Genomic DNA, 24,307 nt, shown 5'->3' with positions numbered 1-24,307 from the left:
TGATCATGTAAAACAATTCAAATGACATTTGTTTGGATTTAGTCTGGGAATGAAAATGATGATTTTAAAAAATCTTGGAGTAGGCCTTAAATACAGAAAATTAAACCAGAGATATTTTGAACCTCATTTATAAGGTCATCAAAAGTCTGGGTGAACTGTAAAGGTCCCTTCTGATCAAAGCTATTCTGTGATTCTATTTTATTATTCTAATCAGAGCAGATATTCAATGTACAGAGAGAAAGTTGTGTGGGGCATTTTTGTTTGTTTTTCTTTAGTACAACATTTTACATTTAATCAGTTTTGCAAGAGTCATAGAATCATAGAATCAACCAGGTTGGAAGAGACATCCAAGAGCATCCAGTCCAACCTAGCACCCATTCCTATCCAGTCCATTAGATCATGGCACTAAGTGCATCATCCAGGCTTTTTTTGAACACCTCCAGGGACGGTGACTCCACCACCTCCCTGGGCAGCCCATTCCAATGGCAAAATCACTCTCTCTGTGAAGAACTTCCTCCTAACATCCAGCCTATACTTCCTCCAGCACAACTTCAGGCTGGTTGCCTGGCAGAAAAGACCACCCCCCACCTGGCTACAACCTCCCTTCAGGTAGTTGTAGACAGCAATGAGGTCACCCCTGAGCCTCCTCTTCTCCAGGCTAAACAACCCCAGCTTCCTCAGCCTCTCCTCATAGGCTTTGTGTTCCAGGCCTTTGACCAGCTTCATTGCTCTTCTCTGGACATGGTCCGGCACCTCAACATCTCTCTTGAATTGAGGAGCCCAGAACTGGAGACAGGACTTAAGGTGTGGCCTGACCAGTGTCGAGTACAGTGGAAGAATAACCTCCCTCGTCCTGCTGGCCACACTGTTCCTGATACAGGCCAGGATGCCATTGGCTCTCTTGGCCACCTGGGCACACTGCTGGCTCATCTTCAGCCTACTATCTACCAGTACCCTCAGGTCCCTTTCTTCCTGGCTGCTCTCCAGCCACTCTGTCCCCAGCCTGTAGTGCAGAAGAGGGAAAAAAGTCTTCAGTATGGTATGATTTTATACTTTGTTCAAGGGGCTAATCCTAGGCCTGATCTGAGAGCCTTCACAAAATGTAACTCCAGTGACACACAAGACATTTCCTTGTAGGAATACTGGAATTTTTCTTTCCTGATTCCTCTCGGATTTTGTTATCTGATAACCCAGACACATAATACTTCCACAGTCTTTCTCTAAAGATCTTGAAGTACATGAAAAGCAGTCACAAATTAAGCTATATAAAGATCTTTTCAAATAGGGAAATGTTTTGCTGTCTTACATATATCAGCGTGAATACAGGCATAAAGGAATAAAACACTTTTCTCAAGGTTTTATAGGAAAAATATCAGGCACTTACTGTGATGAATCTAAATGGTATAACAGGGCTGGAAATCTGTAGCAACCAAATCAGGACTCACAGAATCATAGAATCAACCAGGTTGGAAGAGACCTCCAAGATCATCCAGTCCAACCTACCCCCCAGCTCTATACAGTCAACTAGACCATGGCACTAAGTGCCTTATCCAGGCTTTTCTTGAACACCTAAGGATAGAAGGATAGCGTTAGCATTACTCTCTGGTTTTGAGGATCCACTAGAAACTGATTGTAGAAGAGAAAAATAGCACACCTGAAAACTCCCTGAGATCACAGAGACTTTAAGCGATTATTTGGCATGCTTGTGTTCTTCAAGCACATGTGTCTCAAACTCTTTACTCTGCAGAGAGTGAACAGAAGAGCTGACCTTTATACTGAGAGGCTTATTTATGAAAAACCTAGACTTATTCCTTGACAAACAGCTCCTGGAAGTGCAAGGCCTTCAGTTTCACTGAGCTAAACTGAACTACAAAGACACTCAGCTTTAAGAAAGACATCTCATAGAATTGCTCTCCACTCCCCATTCTCATTCCTGAGGGATGGGAAAATCTGTACAAATGTTTTGGGGCTTTTTTTTTTGTCTAGAAGTGGCCACAGAAATTTGCAAACGTCCCTCTATTTCCTTTTGCTGAAAATCTCTATAGAATTTGCTCAATTCTTTTGAATTGATAGATATTACTTTTCTAAAGTAGCAAAGATTTAACCCACTATTTTGTATTTAAATATGGAGCTCAAAACCCTAATCACAGTTTAATTTGCCTAAATACTTACATACTTTATGGTCAATCATCCAGATCTTTTACAAGATCCCTTGGCTTCAGAATTACGAATCTCAAATGGTGCTATATATGAGCCTTGTCTAACAGGACATATATTGAAACAGAGTGTGGAACGATCACTTAGAGATTAAAACCTTGCTACAGTTTTAGTGAACCAAGGCTAAGAGGGAAATTATTCAATTACAGTAAATTTACAGTAGCTTAATATTTGATAGAAGTGGTTCTTCCATCATCAGAGCATCGTATTGAAAACTCTTGAAAGGCAAAATAGCTCCAGAAATGCTGAGGAGGGTTTAGCCACTTATTAAAAAAAATTAATCTATCTTGATTTTTTTTTTTTTTAATGAGCAGTTTGGCTTTTGCAGCAATGGTTGCTGAGTTTTGGTTGCTATACTGATGGGCCAATTTACCTTGGATAGCAGTGCACTATAGGGAGTGGGAGAGCAGTGCTAGTGCAGGTAGGTTATGGTAGGAGTCACAGTTCTATAATTACCCAATGTCATTAACTGCTCTAGCCAGCTTCTGTAGAAGAGTAGAATGTAAGAAAGTCTGACCTCCCCATTTGGTACAATATAGTGAGAAATCTGGAGAAGGAGAATTGTGACAGTTCCAAATTCTTCCCCAAACTACACCTCAGGTCATTGTAATTTGTCTGTTGTGTGTCTTTCTCTATAGAGCTGCTTACGTGAGATAGGATTCTATTAGTGGAATCAATCTGGAGAGAGTTTTGTAGGGCAGGTAGCCCAGCTCCATGGATATGAGAACAGTGAAGCCTACAGCAAGCTTTCTAAAGATCCTACCTTGAAAATCATGGAATCATAGAATCAGGCAGGATTAGAAGAGACCACAAGGATCATCTAGTTCCAAGCCTCCTGCCATGGGCAGGGACACCCTACCCTAGATCAGGCTGCCCACAGCCTCATCCAGCCTGCCCTTATACACCTCCAGGGACAGGGCCTCAACCACCTCCCTGGGCAACCCATTCCAGGCTCTCACCACTCTCATGCTCAACAACTTGCTCCTCACGTCCAGTCTGAACCTACTCACCTCCAGCTTCACTCCATTCCCCCTAGTCCTGCCACTCCCTGATAGCCTAAAAAGTCCCTTCCCAGCTATTTTGTAGGCCCCCTTCAGATACTGAAAGGCCACAAGAAGGTCACCTCAGAGCCTCCTCTTCTCCAAACTGAACAGCCACATCTCTTTCAGTTTGTCCTCACAGGAATGCTGCTCCAGCCCTCTGAACATCCCCGTGGCCCTTCTCTGGACACACTCCAGCACATCCACATTCTTCTTGTAATGGGGGCTCCAGAACTGGGTGCAGTATTCCAGGTGAGGTCTCACCAGAGAGGAGCAGAGAGGAAGAATCACCTCCCTCCATCTGCTGGCTATGCTTCTCCTGATGCAGCCCAGGATCTGGTTGGCCTTCTGGACTTCAAGTGCACACTGCTGGCTCATATTGAGCTTCTTGTCCACCAGCACCCCCAAGTCCCTCTCCTCAGGGCTGCTCTCCAGTCAGTCACTGCCCAGCCTGGATTTGTGCTTGGGATTGCCCCGATTCAGATGCAGGGCACTGCACTTTGTCTTGTTAAAGCTCATGAGGTTGGCTTGTGCCCACCTCTCCATCCTGTTCTAGGTCCCTCTGAATGTCATCCCTTCCCTCCAGCATGTCTGCTGCACCACACAGCTTGGTGTTGTCAGCAAACTTGCTGAGGGTGCACTCAATGCCTCTGCCCAGGTCACCGACAAAGATCATAGAATCATAGAATCAACCAGGTTGGAAGAGACCTCCAAGATCATCCAGTCCAACCTAGCATCCTGCCCTATCCAATCAACTAGACCATGGCACTAAGTGCCTCATGCAGTCTTTTCTTGAAGACCCCAAGGGACGGTGCCTCCACCACCTCCCTGGGCAGCCCATTCCAATGGGAAATCACTCTCTCTGTGAAGAACTTCTGAACAAATCAATAGTTTGTCAATTCTCTTCCTACAAATATATTAAGCTTATAAGCAGCAGTTGCATTATTTCAATTTAATACTTGTATAAGTGCAAGGGCAACAGATTGCAATGTCTTTCAGCTACCAATTTGTTCTGAGTTTAGCAATCCAGATGCTATTTTTTTTTCGAAATGGAGGATGTAATTGTTTACAGTCTCAGCTGTGATGCAGTTGTAACACATATATCCCAGAAAACTCTGCATAAGGTAACTACACGTGCTGGTGACAAAATTGTGAACACCAATCCCCTCTCAAGATCATTTCCCAAGTCACTTGCTGTTTTCACTCTGGAAATGAAAGAAATGCTATATATGGCCAGGAAAATGTAACATTCTGTACTTGGATGAAAACATTTGTTTATCAGTAGTAATTGCTTCTCACCCTCAATCTTCTTAGCATTTTTGTGTGCAGAAGGTCAGGCCTTTGTTCCTCTCCAGATGAACGAGTATTTTAAGCAATAGCAAAGGTTCACACAAACTGTGACTGTATGCTCAGGGCTTTAAGTGAAAGGATACTTCTACAAAAAGCAAAGCATAAGAGAGTACAATAAAGATTGCTCTGTTCATAACGTGCACCAAGCAATTCTTTGGGAAATTATTTTTATCTAGGAGTGTACAGGCTGCTAAAATGTGACTACTAAAATCCTCATTTTCTTCAGTTTTTGTTCTCTTTTAGATTCCTAAGTTACTTTTGTTTCACATAAACCTAACAGATTAAATGATGATATTTGAGTGCTTAGTCATTTATCACGGAATTTATTCTGTGCCATGTTTGCTTTTGTGATGTTTATGGTAAGTTGCATTGTGGTTTCTTTATATTCAGCTGCTTATTTATTTTTAAATCTGAAAACAGCAGAGCACCTTTTTGCTATGGTGCAAAAGGTATGCTGCTATTGTTAGCACCATCATCGTTTATTAAGATAACCCTTCACCTTTTTGTTGCTCTTATTGTAATGGGCAATTTAGGCCTGACTAAGCAAAACCTGCTATCTGTAAAGTGGAGAAGACAGAACATTTTTTCTTGCCTTTTAACCCAGGAATTGTCAAGTTCTATCAGCAGTAGCAGGGCTTGACACTTGGGGTAGTTTGAACCTGCTTTGCATACTGTGAATTCTTACAACAGCAGCATGAATTGTGACAAGGGCTAATTAGCATTTCCACCCCCTCTATTTGACTTTCATTTTTGACGACAAGTGTCAGAAGAAGTAAAGGAAGTTTAACTAAACCCAGATTAAGAAATTAGACTCGAATTTTGGAAGTTAAGGAAGAAGAAGATTGATCAACATTTATGGCAGGTACTACGAAGCATGCATGCTCATGCGTGTGGCATGTATGTATTTATAGCTTTGTTCCTTTATGCTGGATATACAATTGCTTGTGACTCTGTGACATTTGAGAACAACACATGCAGTGACTTGCAGCTGCCCCTTCAAGGTACCATCCAGATCCTATTGAAGCTAGTGACAGTCTTTCCCTTGGTTTCACTTGATATTAACTTCTAGTTTTATGTACATAGAATGCAAGCTGCTATTTCTGCAATATGGAAATAGGGTATGACACTTAATTAACCTCCACCCAGTGTAACCAGCTCCTTTTGATCTTCCTCTCGTGATACGCAAGCCTTTCTGAAATCAGGTGAAATCCCACAGGCCAAGGATGAATACATCTGCTGGAGTAGATGGCGATTAAATAGACACGAACTTACAACCTAAATTCATTATTATTATTCCCACTAAATATTACATTACAGTATCTTGTAAGAGCTTCACTCAGAATCTTCACCTGTTTACTGCCACTCTACTTCCAAATAAGTCAAACTGTTGCATCTTGTAGCATTGCACAAAGGTGCAGTGTCACCCATCAGATGAACTAGGAAGTGAACAGGACTCTTTAGCTCTAGTCTGGTGTTTTTGTCACTGAGTATGCTGCCTGACATATTCATGTATTATGTTTCTAAATACAGTGCAATCCAGGTACTGAGTATGGCTGCGCCAGAGGAGATTTAGGCTTGAGGTGAGGAGAAAGTTCTTCACTGAGAGAGTCATTGGACACTGGAATGGGCTGCCCAGGGAGGTGGTGGAGTCGCCGTCCCTGGGGCTGTTCAAGGCAAGGTTAGACGTGGCACTTGGTGCCATGGTCTAGCCTTGAGCTCTGTGGTAAAGGGTTGGACTTGATGATCTGTGAGGTCTCTTCCAACCCTGATGATACTATGATACTATGAAGAACAAATTCGGCGGTCTAATATAGCCAACCACTCTGTCATGTACAACTGACTCCTCTGACTGAAATGTATTAAATTTCTCATTGTTTTCTTGTGTTCATGATCTGGTTATATTCATATCTTGCATTTGATCAAACCTCTGAAAGGCAGGGTTTTTTTGTCCTGTGCTTCTAGCACAGGATGAGACTCTGATCCTTGATACAGATTCTAGTACTGGTACAGTAGGAATGAGTGTCCAAAGAAAGAAGAACAATGACACTAACAACAGTGCAGGGAGGAGGTGGGGAATTCTGAAAGTCTGCAAATAAGTTTAAAGTGGTGATGATGATGAATTTAAAAAAAAAATCCCCAAACATCTAGTATAAAGGAGCCAGTGCCTTTCCTTCGTTGCAACACTTATGCATGTGCTTAACATTATGTATATGAAAAGCCCCAGGATTTCAAGCATACTAGTCGTACACTTGAAAATTAAGCTTCAAGTTAGAGGGAAGCCTTAATGAGGATAATTTGGATCGTCTAATATGCACAATGAATTAATCACCTGATGGACTAATTATGCCTTGTTGAAATGTTGATCTCCACTGCGATCATACAAAACTTTCCAAGATGTTCAGAACTGAAGTAACTTGTAGGGTTGTCTGTGCAGTGTGCATGCAGAGATTCAGCTGGAGTCAGCCTGCCTCACAGTTATCAAAGTTCTGTGAATCCTTTGTGTCTTCTGACTTGTGGGGGAAGTTTTTCATGTAGCAGGCTCAATAGATGAAGGCTTCTACTTTAGGAGAAAGAAGAGTTCCTAAGCATGAGGTCCTAGGAATCAACTCAAATCGAGGGTAGGAAAAACCGCTGAAAGCAATGGCCTGTGATGAATTCCTTCACTAACTAAACTTGTGAGTGACCCATCAAAAACCCCTGTTCCTTCATTATTAGTTTCATACCAACATATCACAATAATGAATGCTCACTTTGGTATTCTTCTCTGGGCAGGGTGCTTATTTTAAAAGATATTTTAGGAAGACATATGAAGGTGGGATCTTCTGGGGCTTATAGATGTTGAAGGAGGTCACATAATGACTTCCAAAGCTGTTCTCTTTACATCTCACTTTCCAGTGCCTAATTTATTGCATTAGTCAACACATGTTAAGTATGAATAAGGGAGCCATTTGATTCAGGTTATTCTGGGAAAAATCCAAGCATTCATTGTGAACCTGGAAAGCTAAACTTGTAGCGTGAAGTCGTGTAAATCACTGTACGTGGGAAGAGTGTGAGATATCTTTTGCTATCTCAATCTTGACTGTTTCATTTATGGGCAGTAACGTTGGGGAGTTTTCAGTCTTTTGTTCTTCTTCCTTCCTCATTTTTGAAGTTTGTTTTTACCAACACCATGTTAGCATAAGTGTTGTAGAAAGCAGTTCTTTCACTTTTAACAAGCAACATCGTAAATACTGCTTTGGTTTCTACTTGACTTGTTCTTTGATTTTAGAAAATGAAATGAAAAAAAAAAACTTCCCCCTTACTCCAAGTGCATTTGGGAAATATTCAGACTCACTTTAAAAGTGTAGAACTTTAGTGCCTTTAGGACATAACAATGCTTTCTTTGGATTCGAGTGATTAAAGAGCTAATTTTCTTAGTGGGAGGTTAGTACATTCATACAGAGAAAATACTTTACAAGAGTATGGATACATTTGAGTTCCACAGGGGCCCAGGGAATTCCAAATTCACATCTCTCTTCTTGTAGCAGCAAAGAGCATAAAAAAACCCCAAACAAACAAGCCAAAGAAATAAACAAAAAACAACCAAAAAAACCACCTCAGTGTTTCATGTCTTTTTTATAGAAGGAGGTAGCTGCCTTCCTTTTCCCCTGGAGGACTAACTTTCCCTGAAGTTTTCTATTTGGCCTTTTTAATTGTAAAGTCATATAGCTAATTTCCTCTTCATTGAATTTCAAGTGATGCTGTAAATATGAGGTTCAGATTCCGTTTCTATTTAACAGATTAGCTAACTTAATTCTTTTAAAGAAGTTTGATTTCTTTCAGGTTAAATATGTGAATACAGGAAAGCAAACATCAGAGCATAAAATTTGGACAATATTGCATAGATTTTTATTGTGTCATAAAATTGTTTCTAGCAGAGCTTTACAACTGCAACATTTTCCTTTCTATGTAAAAAACAGGATTGCAGCAAGTATTTGTAAGAAGTATTTATCTTATTTTTTTATGCTCTACCTATTTGCGAATTCAGTCAGATGCTGCTCCTCATTGTCCTGTTAAATAAGCTGTTTGAATGCTTTTCTGCAGTATTATCTGAATAAGAGTGCCAAGACTTAGATGATGAAGGGTATGGTCTAGAGTTGAAAGCCAAGCAGGCATTTCACCCAAGAGGGATGGAATTAATCAACACGGAGTTTGGCCTGGGTCCAGGAATTAGCACATTTAGGCTTCCAACAGTGTCATCTTCAATGACTATGTGTCATTGACTTTGCTTCATCTGAATGAAGACATCTCTACCAAAACTATCAGCTAACGTTGGATTACCACAATACTGTGTTAGACTGAAATGAGTTGTTTGCTGTGTGAAAGGTGTGAACACTTTTGACCACGTGTGTTTTACTCCTATTTTATCATCCAAGCACTAATCAAAGCCAATACTATTTATAGTGATACAGACGCAGTCAGTACCCATGTTCAAGTGAAGAATCTCCTGTCAGCCCCTGGAGTCTCATGCTATTCCTCTGGCTGAAACCCAAGTTGCATGCCCTGCACACTCCTTCAGCTCACTGGTTGGTGACTCCTGTGGGCTATCCATAACAGTGGAACTGCATTACAGAGAGGAATTTATTCCTCTGTGGTGCAAATGGATGACTGTACATGAGGCTAAAAAATGAAGAACCAGAGGAAGATTCCTTCAACAATGACTTTTTACTCCTTCTCCACCTGCCACTGAAACATTTCCTTTTTTTTTTTTTTTTTTTTTTTTTTTTTTTTTTTTCACAGAATCACAGAATTAACCAGCCTGGAAAAGACCTTCAAGATCATCAAGTCCAATCTATTACCTAACACCATCTAATCAATTAAACTGTGACACTAAGCACCATATCCAATTTTTTTTTCTTTTTTAAATGCACTTCCAGGTGACTCCACCACCTTTCTAGGCAGCCCATTCCAAAGACCAGTCACTCTTTCTGTGAAGAATTTATTCCTGACATTCAGCCTAAGCCTCCCCTGGTGCAGCTTGAGACTGTGTCCCTCATTCTGTAGCTGATTGTCTGGGCGTGAAGACAGACTCCTACCCCCCTTTCAGGTAGTTGTAGAGAGTAATTAGGTCTTTCTGTTCCACTCATTCTTGTTTAGATGTTTGTACTTTTCTCAAAGTACTGGCATTGGAAGTGACTTATGATGAGCAGGTTTTCCAATGCATTTCTCAAGCAGTTAAAAAACAGGTTTTAATTTTCCATCTAAATGAGTGCTGGACAGGCAAAGCTTGGCTAATTACTGACTGGGGTTTAAAGAGCTAACCAATGGTTGGTACAATATCCAGGCAAATCAATTGCTCCAATCCCCATTTGAGCTCTACTCTGGTTTTATAAGGATTGATGTATGAAATAAATTCTATTACCTGGGGAAGAGGCTAGCAAATACTGTAGACATTTTATATTGTTGTTTAAAAGCTGAGGAGATTAATGCTAGATCCTTTATTTTAGTGACACAGCACAGTAATCTGGGTACAGACAGTTGGTTTATTGAAGGGAAACCCTTTTTTGTCTGCATTCCAGGATTTTAAAAAAAAAAAAATAGAAGCTGGGATTAGAGCCAGACTGAGGAGAACTGATGCAGTCTGTCAGCAAGCCCTCAGGTAACAGTAACATAAGTTATAAATTCTACCAACAATAGGGCAGTAATTAAAGATGTAAGTTTCTCTTTTGCTGTCCCTATTTTCAGAATGCTAAACCATTTGTGTGTATATGTGCGTGCATGTGTCCCAAAGAAAGGATTTAAAGCAAAAGCAAACCCAAAATCTCTCTCGAAAAAAAAAACACCCAAACCTCAAATAATCAAACCTTAGCCAAGGGAAGGGCTTCATTTTTGCTCCTGTTACGACTTGATGTTCCATGCCTGTGCTATGGCAGGTTGGTGGCACATTGTACTTTCTGACATGAATCACTGCATTATCCAGAATCAGTTCCTTTCAAAAAAGTTCGGTTTGAGCTTTTCTTGGTTTATTTTGGTTTTGAATGAGAAGGAACATGCTGACCCAAGTCTTGTGCTGTAGAAAATCTCCATAGACCCTTGGAGTTTGTGAATTTGCTCTGATGAGGTCTGTCCTTGCTGTACCTAGTGTCTGGCCCATTAATTCAAATAGCTTGAGCTGACTGAACTAATAATGAGGATACAAGTGGGGAACAGACAGAGTTGGCTGGTGTAAGGGAACCTGCTTCCTCAGATTACAGCAACCCTAATAATTTCATACTCCACAAATAGTGTAGGATCATGTTGAATAATACAGTGAGATTAGTGTTGGCAAATGCTGACATTTTAGTGGCAAACAAAGATGCAGATAGCAGTTATGGTACCACATAATTTTTTTTGGCACTAATTTGAATATTTTTAATGCTTATCTAATTTCTGGTTATTTAATTTGTAATGCCCTTGAGTTATGGACATTGTTTTGTGTAATGCTATTATGGTGCCCGGTAAAACAAGGCTCCATTTGTGATTGTGAATTGAGGATGGTAGAGCAATAATAATAACAAAAATATTGTAAATAATAATAAATTAATTATATCAGTTTATATTGTGATCTTGTCAGCACTTATGAGTTAAGCAGTGTTGGATTAATCCAATAGCTAAATGGCAGGCTGTCAGGGAACACTTCTGTTTAACAGATGGTACTGAACAAGTGCCCAGGCATGGTGTTAGGACATTGTGTTGTATCAGGTTCCACCAGACATAAAATTGAGGTCTTGACCACTTACAGCCATAAAAATTTAAATGGCATAAGAAATAAATATATTAACCACAAGGCCTGACTGCTGTCAATTGTACTCTACAAAAAGATTTCTCCTGAGTTGTGGTCTTTGAATCCAATTGATATTGACCAAGATAATATTGGAGACTATTCCAGGTCTGCTTTTCTAGTGTTCCTGTATATGGTTTCTTTTCACCTTGTGCATTATACCATTTAACAATGTTACACTGTATTGTACCTAAACAAATCCTGAATATCACTGTTTGTTTATTTTCAAAAGTGGAACTTTTTTGTTCTCTTTGTACATACAGATCTGAGTGAATGGTACAATGTAATAAGATGAGGGAGAGTAGGTTTAGACTGGATTTTAGGAAGAAGTACTTTGGTACAAGGGTGATGAGACTCAGGAATAGGTTACCCAGGAAGATTGTGGGTACCTCCTCCCTGGCGACATTCAAAGTCAAGTTGGATGAGGCCCTGAGCAGCCAAGTCTAGCTGATAGGTGTCCCTACCCATGGCAGTGAGTTTGAATTAGGTGATCTCTAATGTCCCTTCCAATCTAAGTCATTCTATGTTCTTCTGGCCTCTATATTCAAGAATTCATCACTTGGCTTTCCTCATGGAAATGCTGAATTGCAAATATCAGAATATTTGACATAAATCTTTGAATCTAAAAAGTGCATATCCTTCCAGGAGGGAAGTGACATAATTGATATTTGCTTTGCTGTTTTGATTCTTGACGACTGACAGTAATTTCTAAGTTATTTGCTTTATTCCTATTCTCTTTTACTGACAATGACTGCAGACAATAAGTGGGACAATCTTTCCAAATATCTCTCTTTCATTTAGGAAATTCTCCTTTCTTTTCTCTTTCACATTAAAGGAAGAAAACACAGTTTGGTTTTCTCCTTTAGACTTTGACAAACAGTTCAGGAAAGAATTCACATTTACTCAAATTTATCCTGATCAAGTTGCTTGAGCTGAACTTCAGCAAATGAGACAGCTCTCTGGATTTGCTATGTGTTTCTTTGGTGGTTTTCTCTACTTAATGACCAGAAGTATGACTGGTAAATCCCCAGTTTAGGAACAATTGATAGTACTCATTGGTGTGCACAGCTGCTGTGACTGCCTCTGCCCTGCACATCCTGCAAAAATATTATGTGGTGCAAATCACTCACACAACAAATAACCATCAAAATGTTTCTGATATTTTCTTGTCCATGTGGGGTTCTTTTCTGCTTTCACAGGATTGAGGTAATATCCTCAGAATTCATATGTACTTTTTTTTCCTGAATGAAAGAAGAAAATACTAGTGATTATACTAGACAGTCTTTGGCATCATTACGGTATTGATGATGCAAAGATATTTGTGAAAATTTAGGCATTCTCTCAGATCCATTTGTTTTTGCTAATCTCACTTGGTACAATTACTTAACCTATGTTTAAAGTGAAATATTTGAATCTATGAAAAATCAAAAATTAGTAGGAGTGTAAAGATCTATGGGAAGAAAATGAAATAAAAAAATGATGGGGGAATTCATGAGGGCTGTCATCACCATGAATACCACCATGACCTCATCGACCTTCTCTCCAAACAGTGCTACTTACTCACTTTGGGATTCAGTTCACAGTTGCTCTCCTGGCCTTTAATGGAAGTGAGTGACTTTGGGGTATAAGTATGGCATGATTATAATACCATAATGAACTACCTTCTGCATGTGTATCCTCTACCTTGTACTAGAGGGAATTAGGATGACCTCAGTTGTATGTCATAGGTTGTTAGCAGCAAGCCTAGGTATATGTGGATGAGCTTAGCCTTAACATGGGAATATGCAGTGAATGAGGGAATGGATCCATAAAAGGACTTGGGTCATGCAACATGTAATTTTTAGGTGCCTAGCAGTTTAGTGACATTTGCAGCCCCTATGCACAGTGTTGCACACAAAAGATGAGAGGCAAGGACTGAGGAAACTAAGACTGGACCCTTGAAAATCAGAAGACTTAGGGCATCTTATAAAGCACATATCAGACAAAAAGGCTAATTTCTTCTGTTAGTGGCCCAAGTCTCTCAAGGTTTGTAATCACAGTGAATCACAGGTGAATCACACCTAGCTCTGGCCTAGGCTTTGCTTGTGAGGAGTTTTGCACACAGAAATGTATACACCTGCAATCTAGTCACTTTTGCTCAGACCACTCTCCCAGAGAGTCAGGGAATAGTTTTTAAATCTTTTTCTACTTTAATCTGGAACAGGAACTTAAGATTTTTTTGGTTGGGATTTTTTTTCCCCTCCTCCAAAAAATGGTGTCCAAAACACTTGGTTATCTAGTATTCTGGTTGAAAGCTTTTATTGCTCCTAGTGAAGAAATTAAACTCTGTACATATAATTAAAGATTCTGAATTTGGCAGCAGATGATTTCCCACTGGAATGGGCTGCCCAGGGAGGTGGTGGAGGCACCGTCCCTGGGGGTCTTCAAGAAAAGCCTGGATGAGGCACTTAGTGCCATGGTCTAGTTGACTGGATAGGGCTGGGTGATAGGTTGGACTGGATGATCTTGGAGGTCTCTTCCAACCTGGTTGATTCTATGATTCTATGATTCTATGAGCGGTATGGATCTCTGTAATGCTTAAAAATTGGATTGGTATGCTGAAAATTTCTCTGTGCACGTAACCCTGAGAAAGCACAACATCTTCACAGAGAGAGTGATTTGCCATTGGAATGGGCTGCCCAGGGAGGTGGTGGAGGTACTGTCCCTGGAGGTGTTCAAGAAAAGCCTGGATGAGACACTTAGTGCCATGGTCTAGTTGACTGGATAGGACTGGGGGATGGGTTGGACTGGATGATCTTGGAGGTCTCTTCCAACCTCATTGATTCTATGATTCTATGATTTGGAGCCTATAGCTAGCTAGATTTAAGTTCTATGGTGGCTATAGCAGCAAAGCTCTTTAAGCTGTGCAGTGTAGAAGCGAAATTATTGACAATCACTAAACTTAAGACGATTAATTAGCAAAGACTCAATATAATATTCCAGATGTCAGTAAATTGCTTATTACAACAGAGAAAACTGAGGCACAGGAAAATTTAAATTTCACAAAATCAGAAGAAACTTTCAGAAAATTATGTGTACATATGTAAGGGGTTAGAAGAGGGCCAGCCACTAGGTGAATGACAAATGCTCTTTATTAATACTTCTCTCTCCCCTAAGGTGAAAAGAAAGTGAATAAGAGAGAGACAATTATGAATTGGGCAAGAAAATTAAAGCAACTGTAATGAAAGTAATATCAATGAAGTTAAATATATACAAATATGTAGAAAATTAGTATAAAAGATAATCCCTCTGATGGAAATTATAATCTTTAGTAGTAACTATAAATGCTGAGTATTGTCATTTTTAAAAGCAGACATTGTCCACAAAAAAAAAAAAAAAAAAAAAAAATGCAGTGAACTTACTAGAGATTGAGTTGAAAGGTAAAATCACTGAACAGGATTAGTTCTAGCTCATACTTCTCTGCTGCCTTTCATTTGCATCTCTTTGTTTTTCATTTATATTAACTCACCTTCTTTACTATGCGTGTGTCTCCAGGAAGGGGAAATGTTTCTGAGATAATGGTTATTTGGTGTCATATAAATTTGTAAGAACTTTGCTCTCACAAAAATCAGATTCTCATGGAAATAAACTCCAATGATTTAATGTTTTAAATGGAGGTTAGTTAGCTCAGGGAAATAAGAGTGCTTGCAGGATACCCGGTCCTGTCTTGCCTTCAGTCACACACCCATTCCTAGAAGTATGCTCTCTCATGTTAGGAGCTCTGGTCTAACCATCCCAATACATAAGGTTATGAAAGGATTTGCTTAAGGCATTTTTATTTTTATCCAGCAAGCAGTCAGGAGAAGAAAAGAGAGGTGGTAAAGGGGAACAAAATAATCCTAGACTTAACATGGGTGAGAACTATGAAAATGCATAAATCACAAATGCTTGTGCTTTGGGAGGCAGCACTGCTTCAGTTTAAGAGTGAATGAAAGAGAGAGACAGATGATGTGTAGTTTGTTGTTCAGAATGAATTAGTACAAGGAAAAAAGTTTGAGTAAGGGAGTTGACAAGTAAATTTGACAATGATATAATGACAATGGACTAGGAAGACTATAAAGCAAAATGGCACACACTTATCTTTCCTAATGAGGAAAGAAAAAGAAAGAAGGGGGGGGGAGGGAAGACAAACCAAATTTGTCTGTCGAAGGAAAGTTTCTGCTCAAAACACTGGGCCAGTAAATTCTGAATCTGAATCTCATAAAGTCAAAGCAAGGGAGAATAATGGAAAGTCAATACATTTTTCTAGTTTTAATTTCAGGTATCTAGGCAGGCACAGTTAAAATCTTTATTTTCAGTCAGTGTTAAGTGGATGTGAAGCTAACATGATATTGAAATTAAAAAAAAAAAAAAAGAAAAAGAAAAAGAAAAAGAAAACCATCCCTTGAGAGCATCTCTCTGTGCCTCCTCATTCCTCCAGCACAGTTAGAAATTCTGGCCAATAAAAGTGATCTATAGATATTTCTCTTTGTCCCTTTTCATATCTCCTAATAGAAACACTGTTGTAGCTGCTGGCTAGAAAGTTAGTCAAGTGAACTCTCTCCAACTCTTGCTCTCCCTTCTCATCATATTACTGAGAAAATTTAATAGTATCTTGCATTCTCTTTCTTTCTATGCAGGTTGGTAGCACGTTGGAGTGGCTTAGAGTGTACTCCCATGTATTTCATTTAGTCTTTACTACAGCTGATGGACACATCTTTATACTCAGCCTTTAGGGGGAAAGATGTGTAGTGTGTAGTTACTTCCAGATGGTCATTTGGGAATGAAGTTCATTAAAATAATTAAAATCTAGAGAAGCAAAATTGAGAGGAATCCAGGAGACAAAGCAGTGATCTCTGGGCTTTATATACTGAGGAGCCTTTCAGTTTTTTGAGACTGAGCTACAACATTCCCATTCAGGTTTATGGGGAAGTGCACAAGCACTCTGGTTAGAATGGATTCAGATGAGAGTTCAGCATTCTGAATACCTCTTTCTTGTGAAACTCGACCAGACTCTCTCCATGTTTTGGACAACTGTCCATTCAGTTGACATCTACATAATTATAAAAAGTTGGAAGCATCCTTCATCTTACTTTGAGGATAAATATGGACCAGAAAATGTAAATCACTTTGCCTATTAAGACACTCAGCGAAAGTTTTTTCTATCCTTTTCTGCAAGAAAATAAAAGATGCCTGCGGGAAGTGTGAGGTTACAGAGCTGCTTCTGTGTCTCTTCTCAAAAACTTATCTACCTAAAACTTTTGCTTGGAAGGAAGAACAGTGAATTAGGTTCAGGAAGTAGGTGGATTTTGTAGGAATTGACTTAGCAATATAAAAGGTTTTTTTGAAGAGTTAAAAGTTATAATGGTTTGATAGTAGGTAGATAACCTGAAAAGTTCTATAAGACTATACGTTGAGCCAAGTCTTGAATTCATGTCTATGATGAATACTGTTCAGAAATGGTTTCCTTTTCAGTTTCATATGCTATCTTAGTATAAAATATGTATATATTTAATATTTGCTGTCAACAGAAATGCACATACTGTATGCATACATGTGAGATCATAGATGGGAGACCAGTACTTGCGATGATCTGAGAAGAAGAGGAAGCACAAAATGATATTTCTGTGAAATTGCTGGTCTTATTCTACAGTTACTACACATATTTATTTAACAAAGTTTTCAAACTATTAACTAAACAAACATCTTCTTCCAGATGAGGAGTTCACAGAACTTTTTAATCTAGTCCTCTGATTTTCAGCAGTTGCAGATAGGCTGGAGGAGGAGATGTAATTATCGCTGACAGTTTCTGAAACCCAACAGTTGCCAAACACTTGATGGGACTTCTATGTGTACTCAGGAATGTAGCCACCCATTTATTTGAGAGGTGAGGACTGCTTCTGCTTACAACTGGCTGAAGGTGTCCATCACCTCTAGAGGCGCTCCCAAATGATTTCTGTCCCAAAACATAAGGGGAAAATCATGGGAGCAGGGAGTTGCTCAAGAACTCTTTTGCACCTTGTAGAAGTAGAACTTGGACACTCTTTTGTGAAGTCACAATTTTGCTGAAGCTGCTCAAATATTGGCCTCAAAATATTTATGCCCAAATATTTGTTTCCAATATAGGCAGAGTTCAAACCCAAAGTTCCCTTTGGGCCTCTTTTGGCCTGAAGAATGTTGTGTAACATAAGAATAGTCGAAAATAAGTAAGATGAAGTGTTGAAAGACAGGAAGAAGCCTGGCATTATTTTTTGCTCACTGCATTCACTAGATTGATATCTGAGATTGGTCAGACCAGTTTACTCATCTAAAAGGTGGGAATGACAGTAGTACCTTAAGCAAAGTGTTGATAGAATGATTTAATTAGCATTACCAAAAGACTTAAAAATCCTAATGTAGATAATATTCTAAAAGTATCATATTTCCTTCAATAAAGATTGCTTGCCAGCTGGAAGTACCCATGTGGAATTCAGCATTTCCAGGGCTGTACAAATCAGAAGTTATATAAAAAGGAACACATGGGAAAAATCCCTTTAAAGAACATAGCTGATTTTTGAAGACCACACTATGCTTGTGACTGTGTAGGTCTACTACACTACTAAGGAATCACTGCAGTGATTGTAATGTGTTAAAGCATGGGGTAAAGACAGCTTTTAGACTTTGAAAACAGTAACAGTGAAAATAATATTAATTATTCCTATGCCTTAGAAACAGTATTCTAAAATATATTTCTAGTATAAACCAAATTGTTTCCATTCTCTTCCTTTAGTCCCCGTTACAAATTGCAGTTGAATTTTTGAAGCACTGAGTTGAAGCAACCCTTGCTCAGGATCATGGGCTGAATGAATCACATTGAATTGATAATCACAGAATGTTAAGGGTTAGAAGAGAACTCCAGAGATCATCAAGCCCAACCACCCCTGCCAAAGCAGGATCACCTAAGGCAGGCCACACAGGAACACAGCAGGTGGGTTTTGAAAGTCTCCAGAAGGAGACTCCACTGGGCAGCCTGTTCCTGTGCTCCATCACTCTCACTGTAAAGAGGTGTCCTCTTGTGTTGAGATGGAATCTCCTGTGCTCCAGCTTGTACCCATTGTTCCTTGTCCTGGTGGTGAATGGTGCCACATCCTGTTGGTGGCCAGTCACTAGTGGTGTGTCCCAGAGATCAGAACTGGGCCCAGTCCTGTTCAACATCTTCATTGATGATCTGGATGAGGGGATTGAGTCCAGCATTAGTAATTTGCAGATGACACCAAGTTGGGAGTGTGCGTCGATCTGTTAGAGGGTAGGAGGGCTCTGCAGAGGGACCGGGACAGGCTGGACAGATCAACACAGCCCAACAACATGAGTTTTAACAAGGCCAAGTGCAGGGTTCTGCACTTCGGCCAAAACAACCCCATGCAGTGCTACAGACTGGGGACAGAGTGGCTGGAGAGAAGCCAGGTAGAGAGAGACCTGGGGATACTGGTCAATATCTGCCTGAACATGAGCCAGCAGTGTGCCCAGGCAGCCAAAAAGGCCAATGGCATCCTGGCCTGTATCAGGAATAGTGTGACCAGCAGGACCAGGGTCTTTTCCAACCTGGTTAATTCTGTGATTCTGTGATCCTGTGATTCTATGATCATAGGACACTACCAAAACGAGACTGGCACCTTCATCTTAATACCCAGCCCAAAGGTATTTATAGGCATTGATAAGGTAAAATCTGGGGAACCACTGAACAAGCCAGAGAGCTTTATGTCCAAAGATAAAACATCACTTAGGAAATCAGCTTTATGATGGTCTTGATTTTGACTTGGTGTTAAGACAGATGTGACATGGGGAATGGTCACTTAACCTGGGATTTGTCCTCTGATGTAACCTTCAGTCTTAGCTTTATCCTAATTGTTTCACCCTTCATTATCCCTCAAGGCTTACTCATTTGCTTGATTACTGTCTGGATTCTTATATCCCTTCCCTGGACTTTCCCTTCTACCTTTCTTTTCCACTCACGAGGTCATTTGGTGCAACTCCTCTCTTCATGGTATCAAGAGGACTGAAGCATTTTCTGGCTATAGCTGAACAGTTCAGTAATCCAAAGGAAAAAAAAAACTAAAACTATTGGGTCAGAAATTTTCATTAGCATAACCATATAAGCCTATATTTTTAAGCCCACCTGGCAGATGCTTCAGAGACAAACATCTAGCTATCACATGAAATGACTTCCTAAGGGCCAAATTCTGCTTGCATTAGTGATGCAAACAGTGCCATTAACTTCACTCTGAATTGATGCTGTTAATTAAATTGGTGTTATTTTTCTGTTATTAGTTGTTCTTTTCAAAAGTCATTAAAAATCAGACACAAAACCAGTTCAATAATATTTAATACATGCTACAAATTACTTTAATTATGGAGTACTATTAAAAGGTGGCTAAAAATACATAAAATATTTCCCTCGTTATTTTTACAGGTGTGCAATGCTGTAGTTGCCACAGAGTAGTCACATTATTGAAATGGAAGGACAAGGGTTCATAAGATTGCCATACTCTTAAATTGTGCTTTATATTGTATAAACTTTATAAAACAACAAAACCAATAATAATAATAATAATAATAATAATAATAATAATAATAATAATAATAATCACACAAATAAGCCCCAAACAGCTATTTAACTGAATGTTTTCAATGTTGACAGAGCACTCACTCCAATGCTTATCCTCTTCTTTATATGTATATATATATATAGTCTTTTCTTTTTCTGGTCTTTATAAACTCTGAAGATAATTATATTATTTTTTAATGGGTAAATTACATGTTCTTCTTCCTGCCACAAGGATTTGGTAATATTAAACTCCACCTGTCCATGAAAAAAAAAATCACTTTAGCTTGAAAGGTTTTAAAGATATCTAAAAATCCCAATGAACTTCAGACTTGACTTTGTGAGGAGAGAATTAAATTTTATTCATCTGTTGCATAAAAACCACTAGAATGTTTATGAAGAAGTTTAGTGATTTGCTTAAACTCCTATGACAGAAAAAGGGTAAAAAACCACAGCTCATTTAGCAAGGTACACCCATCGGCTATTTTACCTACTTCTACTAATCATAGAATCACAGAACCAAACAGGTTGGAAGAGACCTCCAAGATCATCCAGTCCAACCTAGCACTCAGCCCTATCCAGTCAACTAGACCATGGCACTAAGTGTCTCATCCAGTCTTTTCTTGAACACCTCCCTGGGCAGCCCATTCCAGTGGCAAATCGCTCTCTCTGGCAAGAACAATGTCTGCTGCAATTTGAATGCATCTATCTCATGGTGAACTGTATGCAAAACCCACTTCAAACAAATAAAGATTATACTCATCTGTTCATCAGGAACACCTAAGTGGGGTTAGCAGCTAGTATGGAGTGCATATATATGTTGGTATGTCTTAGTATTGTACTGCAGCCACAAAACAAACTCACAAATTCAATGAGAGACAGCAGAGTAAGATATCAAGCTTCTTCTGTCTACAGATACTCAAGAAACAGAAAATTTATAAGCTAACCCTATTGAAAGGAAAGCATCTAGTACTGTTCTTTAAATGACATTTGGAAACAAATACCACAAATCTGGTAATTCTGTAACTTAAAGTCAATGTAGCATAAATGGCAACAGTCATAAACAAACAAACAAACAAAAAGTTATGTAGAACTTCAAAGCCTTCCAACAATAACTATTTTTCCCCTCTCTCCCCAAAGTTAAACAAAAATCTACCAGTTTAGAAAGTCTAATAAGGCTATGTATTGAGAAGTATCCTATTCCAGTTCATATATATGGACATTTTTCAGTACTTTACAAAGTTCTCCTAGGATCTTATGCACTTAGTGCCATGGTCTAGTTGATTGGATAGGGCTGGGTGATAGGTTGGACTGGATGATCTTGGAGGTCTCTTCCAACCTGGTTGATTCTATGATTCTATGATTCTATGAAATATGAAGTTACTTGATCCCATCTAAAATTATCAAGAGGTAGAGACATGATTTTTCTAGCTTGGGCCTGAGCCCCTTGGATCCTCACAAGACCATGGGACCAGATAGGATCAATCCTAGGGTGCCGAGAGAGCTGGCAGATGAGTTGGTCAAGCCACTCTCCATCATTTATCAACATTCCTGGTTCACTTGAGAGGTCCTCCCAGTGTGATGCCCATCCACAAGAAGCGCTGGAGCAAGGAAACTGAAAATTACAGACCTGTCAGCCTGGCCTCAGTGCCAGGCAAGGTTATGGAACAGGTCATTTTGGGTGCCATCACAAAGCACCTACAGGATGGCCAAGGGATCAGCAAAGCTGGTGAGGGACCTGGAACACACACCTTATGACAAGAGGCTGAGGGAGCTGGGGTTGTTTAGCCTGGAGAAGAGGAGGCTCAGGGGTGATCTTGGTGCTGTCTACAACTACCCCAAGGGAGGCTGCAGCCAAGTGGAGGTTGTTCTCTTCTCCCAGGCAACCAGCAACAGAACAAAGGGGAACAGTCTCAAGTTGTGCTGGGTTGCTGGGTGAGGTATAGGCTGAACATTAGGAAGAAGTCCTTCACAGAAAGAGTGATTGGCCACTGGAATGGGCTGCCTGGGCAGGTGGTGGAGTCACCATCCCTGGAGGGGTTCAAGAAAAGACTGGATGAGGCACTTGGTGCCATGGTCTAGTTGACTGGCTAGGGCTGAGTGCTAGGTTGGACTGGATGATGCTGGAGGTCTCTTTCAACCTGGTTAATTCTATGATTCTATGATTCTAAAACCAGGAAAGAACCATGAACACCTAAGAGGATTTTTAGGAAATCTATTGCAGAAAAATAGAGAAACTTTGCTGTGACCATCTTCACTTTCTGACTTATGCAGGATATGTGGTCACACAACAGTAACAGATTAACTGATCGAATCCCGTGGTGCTGAGCTCAAAGCATATTTTGGGAAAAATCTCAGGAGCTAAGCTGCAGGACTTCAGTGCATTCTGGTACTAGATTTAATGTGACCTATAGTTCAAGTCCAGCTCTGAGACAGATTTTTCCCAGGTCATTTGTTTATATGGGCAATACAACAAAGGAGAGGTATCAGCTCCTGACAGAATGCCTTCCCCGTGATTTTCCACATTTGAGGATTTTGGGATGTTCAGAGAATAATGCAATTGTACAGGAGAGTACCTATCTCCCTGGCCTGAAAACTCCCCTCTTAGACTTGAAATCTGATCTGGGACTCAGCCTAAAATGGCAGAGAACCTAGACAGGTCAGACTGCGGCTGTAGGCGAACTGGGTTACTCAAATTCTTTCAATTTATGATAAACTCATAGATGCCAGCATTGCAGAACAGTAGACATAGGTCAATTTGTCACCGTTTCATTTTTATTCTTAATTTGGTTTTAATTAAAATTTTCAAATTAAAACTTCAAGAATTTTACCTGAAAGGGGCAGAATCAAAAAGCCAGATTCCCACTGGAAAGTGTTTTACAGCCTGAGCTAGAGTTGCCATTACCATGAGCGTACTGTAAGATCGTGTAGCTCTCGTGTCACATCCCAGAGTATTTATATGCTCTATTCTCTGCTATATCTGAAATCCTAATTCTTGATCTGGTTTTATTTCAATTCTGTCCATAAAAACCACATTTTCTTTTAGTAAAGTAGAAGATGACTGCTAGAACATCTTCTGATTCTGTATTTAAAATTATAAGTTATTCAGTTCCTCTTTGGATCTTAAACATCCTCACGGTTTCAGACGAGAGATACATATGCCCCAAATTTAAGATTAATCCTTTTCTTAGGTGATCTATAGGGGAAATTTCCAAGGTTAACTGCACATTCTATGCATTTTTAGCTGTTGCATTTTTATGAATGAGGTTTTAAGAAGTGCTTAATTCCCACTGAAACCATAAAAAATAAATAATAATAAAAAAATCCATCTCCTGTGTCTATTTCGCTGTTAAAGAGACTGTTTTCCAAACGAGCCTTTATTTTCCACAAGAAGAAATGGTAGTTCTCCCATTGCAAATCTATAGGAACACTTCAGCTTTATAAATAATGTCCTTTCTTTTACTCCTAAACTTAGGCAAACATTGTGGGGTTGTTCTTTAAATAAGTAATCAGAGCTTAGAGCACATAAGAGAGCAACAAGGAGAGATTTGATGGTGGTGATCGTTTCACTGAATTTACACTGACACCAACAGATAAAACCCATGGAATCAGTTGTCAGTTTCTATGTCCTTCCAGCTCCATTTCTTCCAGGATGTCCCCTCACAGTTAGGTCAGGCAGCAGCCTTTAAGCATTTCAGAGACATTTCCAGGGTGGGAGGAACTTGTGGAAAATTATACTTTATTCAAAACGGACAGCCACAGTCTGGTGGCAATCATTTCAGATTGAGAACAGGTAGGTGTGTGACTCCTTAAGAGAGAATATATTTGGGCAAGCTAGGATTTTGTCTACCCCAGTATGCTTGATAAAACCAGCCAGAGGAAGTGTTGAGAGGATTTCAAGCTACATCTTTATGACAGGTTCATAAAGTGCTGAAAGCAAGTGTAATCTACCTCTTGATTCAAGACAGGAACGACTTTGATGAAACAGGTTGCAAGGCGAGTGTTTTCTTTGAGGGCACCTACACAGGATTCTGTGGTTCTCCCAGACTTCAATGTGCCCTCTACACCATGAAGTGAATAGTGCTCCAAACAGCTAGAATCTCTTAAAAACTGTGTTATATCCTGTTTTCTTTAAGCTTTGATTCTGTGAGTGCTTGCATGAAGTTGCCACCTGTTTCTGGCTGGGATGGCAGCACAGAAGCTTATTTTGGATAAGACTGATGACAGCAGAAACTCTCATTAATGGTCCTGTCTCCTCCACAAGTAATTTTCTTTTTCCCATTCATGCATCCTTGCTTGCTT

This window comes from Pogoniulus pusillus, chromosome 1 (assembly GCF_015220805.1).
Source record: "Pogoniulus pusillus isolate bPogPus1 chromosome 1, bPogPus1.pri, whole genome shotgun sequence".
Classification (NCBI taxonomy): domain Eukaryota; kingdom Metazoa; phylum Chordata; class Aves; order Piciformes; family Lybiidae; genus Pogoniulus; species Pogoniulus pusillus.
Note: the sequence above shows the minus strand (reverse complement) of the source record.